The sequence below is a fragment of the Passer domesticus genome, chromosome 1 (assembly GCF_036417665.1).
Source record: "Passer domesticus isolate bPasDom1 chromosome 1, bPasDom1.hap1, whole genome shotgun sequence".
NCBI lineage: Eukaryota > Metazoa > Chordata > Aves > Passeriformes > Passeridae > Passer > Passer domesticus.
Window position 1 is genome coordinate 94942366 of NC_087474.1, and position 8374 is coordinate 94950739.

Genomic DNA, 8374 nt, shown 5'->3' on the forward strand with positions numbered 1-8374 from the left:
CTTATTCTGTCCAGGTCAAGTCTTCAAATAACTTTCTTGATGGTTCAATTGCTCCAAGTATTATTTTGAAAATAATAAGTGACTCTCTCAAGTCACTTATTGTCCTTTTTGTTCAGCGAGACAGTGAAAAGTTTTACTTCCATTTTTCCTCACTCTTTCATGGCCAACTCCATGTATCAATTCCCTGCTCACATCAACACTTCAAACTGGCTTTTTAAGCTCTCAGTGACTCAAGTCCCTTCTGGCAGTTTGCCTGCTTCATTCCCAGGGTGTCTTTCTGTGTCTACTGCACTGGCTGATGACATAAACTCTGTCTCACCTCTCAGAAAGGGACAGTTTATCTCCAGCTGCAGTTCATCCCTTTGGAGTAGCACAGCTACTGATGTTAATGAGAGAGAAGTCCGGTTTGAGTCTGTAGCAAACATGCCTCAGGTAGCTGCAGCAAATGAGGAAATATTTAAAGGTGAGCTATGTCCTAATATCATCTGTTGGAAAGGACTTTATGTTTCATATATTTCATGTTATTGCTCTGAAAGACTAAAAACGCAGGAGCACATTTCCAATTGAAATGCTTGTGGAAATTAAATCCATGTTTAAATGAATTTGAAACTTTTAATGCAAAATTGAGCACTTAGAAATTTTGCATCAACTCCAACTTAATTAAAATTAATAAGGTTTCAGAGAGTTTTAGTTGGGATAGATGAGGAAAGAATTTGGCCTTAAATGTGTAATTAAAATACAATTACTTTGGAAGGAAGTAATTACTGAGGTTGTACCTCAAAAGCATACCTAATGGGCTATCAGAAGACAAGGTTTATGTGTTTGGTTTACCAGCTATATAAGATATAAAAGGATGTAGTCACTGAAATAAAGAGGTATTAGCCAGATCATTTAGGTAGATAGTAGCAACTCTTTCATGGTCAAATCATTCTGGCTACATTTAGGAAGGGGACTGCTTCATCTTAGTTTGGGGTGTGCAAGCATCTCCATAAGTTTTTCTTCTGACACATTAAATTGTTTCCCAGCCTTCTCATGGGGCTGTGAGAGAAGGAAGCATTTTTCAACCAGTGTCAACCATCTCTAGATGAGGAAAAAGCTAGCGCTGAAAGACCTCAGCTGTCTGATTTTAGGAACCATTTGACAAAGTACTTCTCAAAGTGAAGGACCTAATCTGACCCTGGTTAAAACCATGGAAGGAACACTCCTCTTGGTCCCTGCACCAGTCTGCGTGAAGCCCTGAGCATAGAACCAGAATTGTGATGTCAGTTTTGCATAAACCTAAACTTGGTGGTTTTTTACATTATTGCCTGGCACACCTATGAAAAATGGTTTAATAAATATGACATTCCACAACAAGCACAAAACAGACAGGTTTGGGAGTTAGAGTTGAAGGGTGAGCACTAAAAGTGAAGCCACTTTGTACTCTGTGGAGACAGAACAATCCATCATGTGTTTGATTTGTTTTGTTTTATTTGGCCTTTTTTGTTCATGTTTTTTTTTTTTTTTTGTGGGTTTTTTTGTGTTTTTTTTTGTTTTTTTTTTTTTTTTTTTTTTTTGTTGTTGTTGTTTTGTTTTTGTTTAATGTGATATGCTTTGGTTTTGAAGTCAGTGGTGAGGTTTCTGTACTGAAGTTTGGATTAGGTTCATGGAAATAAATTAATTGTATTTTATAACAAACTATATAGATAGTCAAAGATGCAAGGTGCACAGGCCCATTTGGAACAGCTCCTTTTCAAAGGTTTAGAGTCATGGATTGCATTGAATGTCCTGGAACACCTGGGTATAACCTTGAGTTTAAATCACATCAAGATGATTTGATTGTAAGTTCTTGATTTAACCTTGTTTCTTCACATAACTTCCTGAGGTGTTTAACTGTGCTTTTTACAAGTTCAGTGTGTATTGTAGAAGAATGTGGGAGGGGAAATGTGCATGTCTGGGCTGTGCAGTGTCCCCTGTGATACAGTATCAAACACAGTGTAAGTAGCCTGATGTTTTAATCAACAGATACAAGTCCTTGGCAAGGAAGTGATTTTAGCACTTAGTGAAATGCACTCTGCTGAACTGTTGACATTCAGTTCGTAGTCAAACTTTTATTGGTGAAGAGAAACACACCCTTTGTATTGAAGATTTAGCTCAGTAAAATAAAATTTGGTGACAGAAATTTCTCTCTACCCTTACATTCCCTGCAGCAATGCTTGTTACATGGATAAGAAACATGTAGATCTTGACTTAGACTTTTTCACACGAAAAGTCTTCAGTACTCAACTCAACCAGGATATTTTTCAACTTTTTTTTTTTTTTTAAATTCAATACTTATGATCTGGGATTGTCAGTGTTGTGATACTTCATCACCTAAAACTGTTTCCATATTAGAGCTCCCAAAGAAGCCCAAGATGGGGTGTTTCATGTATGACATTATCAGCACTTATCAACAGTGCAGGACTGAGTGAACTCAGCCTTCTGTGGCTGTAATAGCACAAGCATTTCCTTCCCTTAAATAGTTTCTTTCTTTTCCCCCAGGGTCTTGTAGAAGCTCACACCTGAAAAAAAGCAGCCTTTATATCTTCCTCAAGCTAATTAAATACAGATTCAAGCAGAGGAGCAATATTGCTAAGTGTCCTTTTGTTAACTTGTTGGTCTCTGAAGATTCTCACATTTCAGCCATGACCGACCTAAGTGGCAGCAGAGTTCTCAGCCATGGAAACCACATCTGGAGAAAGCCCACCTCTCAAAATCACAAAACTCTTAAGGATTTACATGGGGTGACATTAACTACCAGGATGAAATAAATGTACTGAAAACATACTCCCAATCACAAAGGTCACTGAAAAGCAACACAGGTTTCGCTTATGCTGAGTTTTGCCTTTTTGTACCCATATGAAACATTTTTTAATGCTTCCAGAATGGGTGGACAAATTCATCAGTGCAACTAATGGGCTGAAGTACACTGCTGAAACAGGCAAAGACTATTGCTTATGTCCACACAGCATCAATATCAGCATATTTTCAGTGTGACTTACCTCCTGCAATCTTCAGTTTTCCCCCAGAGGCACTGGTGGAGCAGGTGCTGTCAAATGGAGAGCATCATGATGGCTGAGCCTTATTAGATGTGTTCAGAGGCTGGATGGAGGCCATTCAAGCTTTTTCACCTATATTTTATACCAAGTTTGGAACAATGTGTTTTAATTGATATGGTGGTGTTCAGCCAAATGTTGGACTCGATGATCCTGGAGGTCATTTCCAACCCTAATGTTCTATGAATATGGGTATTCACTGACAGACATCTGTGCCATTCAGTTTACAGGATTGTCCAGGTGCTAGGGATTTGTATTTTGCATCCTTTACACAGATTAAAAGATGTCCTTAGTCTAAGTTTCTAATTTTTAAGCCCTGTAACAAGACTATGAGTTATGTATGAGAATATCAGGATTTGGCAACAGTTTTGCACAGGGACATGGGATAATGCTTACTTCCTTTTTTTCCTTTTTTTCTTTTACTCATTAAAGGCAAAACACAAATCTGTGCATTTTTAAGCAGCTCTTTGAAATTTCATGGCCTTATAATTACAATCTATTGGACTGAAAGCTAAATCTGAAATTAGACATAAAAATCACAATATTACCAGTCCTGGATTTAAGGCTTATATTGCTGTGAATTTCTACGAAAAATATTTAAGAATCAATTTAAATGCTAATGTACTTGTTTGCCATAAAACTAGGCAGTACTCATACTTAATAGCTGCTTCAGAGCCATAGTATGGGTCTTTCCTTCACTGGACTTCACTCGTAACATTAAATTTAGAGACATTTCTGTGTATCACAGACCTATGCAAAAGGCAGGGGAGGGTGGGGAGGGAGGGAGTGTTTTCCTGAAACACTGAAGAAAGCAACTTCTCAAAACCTGAAATTGGTCATGTGGACTTTGAAAATCTGATTGTAGAGCCAGACATGAACTTGTGGAATCCTGAGGAAGAGTTGAAGGCAGAAGTACTTGTCTCATCCTGCCCTGTACCTGGTGACTTGCTGTGGTCCCCAGCATTGCATGTGGGATGTCCTCTATAGTTCAGACACTTCAAAACTGGATCCCTCTGCCAGCTTTGTGCAGTTCCTTTGGGCTGCCCTTTTTGGGGACCGCAGGCACTTCCCTCTCTGGGTGGTGGTGGGGTAACAGCCCATTAGAGACTCTTTCCATTTATATCAGGAGCAGTTGCTTCATTGCTTCTGAAAAGCACATTCTGTGACGTCTATCACACCATCTAGGGCTGGCTCCCAGACCATGTGATAGAGAGGAGGGTGAGGTGGCTCCTTTGCCCCGGACACAAGGAGTGACCTTGTTAAACTTCTGATGTGAAGACCTGGGAACAGCACTTTCCCACACATTTTCTGAAGCAGTTGTAGGCAGCGCTGCACAAGGAAAGGGCCCTGGGCCAGGCCAGCCACACAGACCTGGAGCACCCCCATTCACAGTCACTACCAACTCAATCCTGAGCTGATGAAATCAAGTTTGTTGTGAGGCTGTGTCCTGTGTCCGGGCTCTCCAATGTCAGGAGATTACTTGGTGTAGGTTCCTGGCTCTCTGCTTCTCTGTTCGATTTTCAGGCATATCCATTGGATACATCCATCTGAGGAAACAAGATGTGCCTATGGACACACTATCATGTATACACAAGCACAAGATGGTGTTGGCCCCTTACCCCATTTTGGCCTGTGCTGACCAGCACTCATCCAGCAATTCCCGGACATGATATAAGAGTCATATAAGGAAAAAGTTGTTGAATCACATGGGCAAGAAAGCACTGTTCTGCGCCAGTGAAACAACTCCAGATATATTTAATTCATTGTTGTAGCATTTGAAGCCACTTTCATTTGATCAAAATTGTTTGGAAACTGCCTAGCAAATCCCAAGGTCATTTGGGAGAACTGGCAGGGAAAAAAAAAGAGAGAGTGAAAAAGCAAATAAACACATTTGCCAGTAGCAGTTTTTTCTAAATAGCTAGGCTGGAAAAAAAAAAAAGGTGAAGAAAGCTTCCCTCTTGGTACTTGTGGATTGGGTCAAAACAGGGCAGGATATAGATATCCACAAGCATGTTCATGATCCACAAAATATGTATGCAAGGAAATAAAAGATCTGGGAGTGATAAGTTGAAGGAGAGTGAGAAAGTTGCTCCAGTGGAGCTGTTGATGGAGGAAAGCTGCTCCTGGTGTGTCCCCACAAAGAGAGTGCCCTCATCAAGACTGCTGAAACACCTTTGGACTTCCTGTCAGAAGAGAAAACATGATTTTGTAGTGCAGCCCATTCTGAAAGAGGAAGGAGGGACAGGACCCTTGTTAATCTGGCAACAGTATAGCCTGTGGGACAGAGAAGATAGGGCAGTTCTGGAGAACCAGACACTTGACAAGCCCAGCAGCTGCACAGTGCATGGTGCCATCTTGTTTGTACTGTGTTTCTGCTGTGGTTGTACCCAAGAGAGCTGTGGCATGACTGTGGCTTCTCTGTGCTAGGTGTCAGGCACCCCAAAGCAGCAGAGAAATGTGGCCCCTGCCAGCAGACACTCACACCAGAGAGCAGAGACACCTTCACTCCCTTTCTACAGGCAGAGGGGGGATGGGGCACCATGACATTCCGCCCTTCAGTGTCTCAGTGACAGCAACAGCCTCGGGTGGGACCAAGGTGTGGAGACATTTGCCTGCACCGCTTCTGAACAATTGGTGACTCATTTTGTTGATTGTTCATCACATTGATTGTTAGTGGGTTTGGAATTTAAATATTAAAGTATAGCTTCAGAATTAGGCAGGCAGAAACCTTAGCCCTTTTTCATTAAGAAAATATCTGGAGGCTTTTTTTGCCCTCTTGAATAAGGTTTGAAAAGACAAGTTGTCCTCATAAAATCTTACAAACGCCCACAGGACAATTTTACTTTGAAGTATCAATGTGACAGGGCAAAAGCAGAACAATTTGATAGTAATGATTTCAGTCACCATCCTAATGCTTCATGTTTTAAAGATCATTTTGCAATAAAGACATCATGATTTTACAGTCACATTAGAATAATAAACCGTAGCACTTAGTGAGCTCTTTTCCTCTAAGACATGAAATAAATTGGAACAATAAGTGTTTTTCTCATTTTAGAGTTGGAGAAACTGAGGCCCAAGGACGTGACCTTCTCACAGCAGAGTCTGGGAGAACCTCACCTGTCTTGTTGTTCTGGGGCTGCTCTTTGGATCATGCTGTCCCTCACCTGCTAGTCCAGACAAGATGACTGATGACAACTCTGCAGGAGAGAGCAGATGCAGACTGATGTTCACTCTCCCTCCTTTGTAACTTCAGGCACTTCACCAAGACACCTCAGATAGGAGTATTGAAACTGTCATTAGGAAACAAAATAAAAGCAGAAACAAGAAGTGTCAGGATCCATTCACAATAGAATAGATATATACACAATAGATATTACACAATATACACAATAGACATGCTGAATACAATTCACCAGACCTGCTGATAATCTCAGGAGGGAGGTGGGGTGGCCAGAGTCACCTTTTCCCATAATTTTTGCTGACACATTCTCTGTCCTTTAATTTGTCTGAGAGAGGCAGTAGTGTTGTCCCCAGCCTGGGTGGCTGCATCTCACCTGGTCTAACAAGAGGCTCCCTCACTGGCATTGCAGTCACCAAGAGGTGGGAACACAGGGACATGCAGCTGGTACTGAGCATCCCTTTGAGTGCAGCAAGCATAAAGGCAGGAGGCTGATGATATGTCAGATTTCTAATTAAGATTCACCAGTCTCCAACCTGGCTCAATTCATTATTCATCTAGAAATTTTCCTCCTTAACTTCCTTCTTTTCTTTTGCTGTCACCCACTAAGCAAAGCCTCTTTTCCCTCACAGAAGCTGCATCCCCATCTCTGCTAATATGTCACACTCAGATTGTGACGGAAGAGAAAGAAATGGTTACAAACCAAGTCCTGGAGCAGTCATCAATATTTACAGGGGTCTGACAATGACTTATCTTAGACCATTTACATTCAAACTACAGACATGCAAATGAGGTGCTGTTTGCATCCTGAGCAGCAAGAGTGGGATATTTCTGCACTAGTAGAGATCTGTTGCTCTTCCAGAAATATTTCTTTTTGTTGCTGCCTGGCATCTCACTGTAGCATGCAGTTAGGTATTCAGTTAGGAAAGGCAATGCAAAAGACAGAGTGGTTTTCCTGGCTCAGAAACAGGAAATTGCTTAAAATTTTGGCAGAGGAAAGAAGGGAGGAAAAAGTCTTCACAGTAGTTGTTCACCATCAGAGCCTCTGCTGTGCTCTTTCATGGCAGTTGCCCAGTGAGCCAGTGAGAGATGAACTGATATAAAAGATTGATCCAGATAAAATATTTAGAGATTGACATGATTAAATATGCAGGGTTTGAATTTAACATTTCACTCTCCACCATTCTTCCCCAAAACATGATCCCATATTGCACACTGTGGGTAAGATGGCATGGGGAAAAAAGAAAATTAAGAAAAACCTCTTAACTGGATGTTCTCATTTTGAGCCTTCAGAGGAATGAGTTTGTGCTGATGAGGTTGTAAGCCTCAAGATGAGGTTTCAATGCAGTGTACCTGCAGGGAGAAGGAGTGCTGCCGGCCTCCCTGCTGCCCCAGGGAAGGGCCTGCAGGTGCTCTTGCTGTGATGGTCACGCTCACTCACCGCAGCATCCTGGCCCTGGGACACAGGTTGAAAGCCATCCAGAGCATCAGATGGCACATCAGAGAGCAGAAAGCAATTTCAGCCACAGGATTGTTTCTGGTAGCAGCACTCATTGCCAGTTCAAGGTTGTCAGCCTCCCGAACTGACTTTTGTTCTCAGATAGGGTGGTTGTTTTTTTTCACTTAACATAGCAATCTTTATGCTAGGCATCACTTGCAGAATTGGCTGGAAAGATATAGATTATCATTCCATCAACTTCCCTAGGTCTGAATCTTCATGTTTATTTGTCTTTGCATGACTGAGGAAGGCACTCAGGGCTGCTCTGGGAATAGAACCTGCCCTCAGGAATAAGGAAAAGTCCCACGAGTGTAAGAGATAATTTCACTACATCTTGGATGTGTGAGATGTGGGAGGACACCCCCCTTTTTTTCGCTGCTTGCTTATGTTGCTGTGTGAGTTATTTCCAAATGATGAAAGTGTTTGCCAGGAGTAGACAGGTTGTTGTGAATGGCATAGCTTTTGAATTCTGCGTATAATTACCCTTCTTTCCTGTACATTTTTTTCCTTCCTTTTATTTATTTTTTAAAATTTTTATTTTTAGGCCCAGCATCTATTAGATTTCTTGCCTTACACTAAAGTCTTAATATTCCATTGCTTGATTTCCATGCTAATTAAGCGTGT

The 8374-nt window shown here is 41.3% G+C and overlaps 1 long non-coding RNA gene across 5 annotated transcripts; it reads right to left on the reverse strand.

Annotated features, from left to right (window-relative positions):
* Positions 1-236: 236 nt before the first annotated feature.
* Positions 237-7129, reverse strand: LOC135306233 (uncharacterized). Of its 5 annotated transcripts, none has more exons than XR_010367049.1 (3): positions 6629-7129; positions 6239-6364; positions 237-436 (listed from the first exon to the last, which is right to left on the reverse strand). It is a non-coding gene; the product is annotated as an uncharacterized LOC135306233 (long non-coding RNA). The 5 variants fall into 5 exon arrangements; XR_010367046.1 differs by having other exon boundaries at positions 6192-6364; XR_010367047.1 differs by lacking the exon at positions 237-436 and adding an exon at positions 3851-4621.
* Between the last annotated feature and the right edge of the window lie 1245 nt (positions 7130-8374).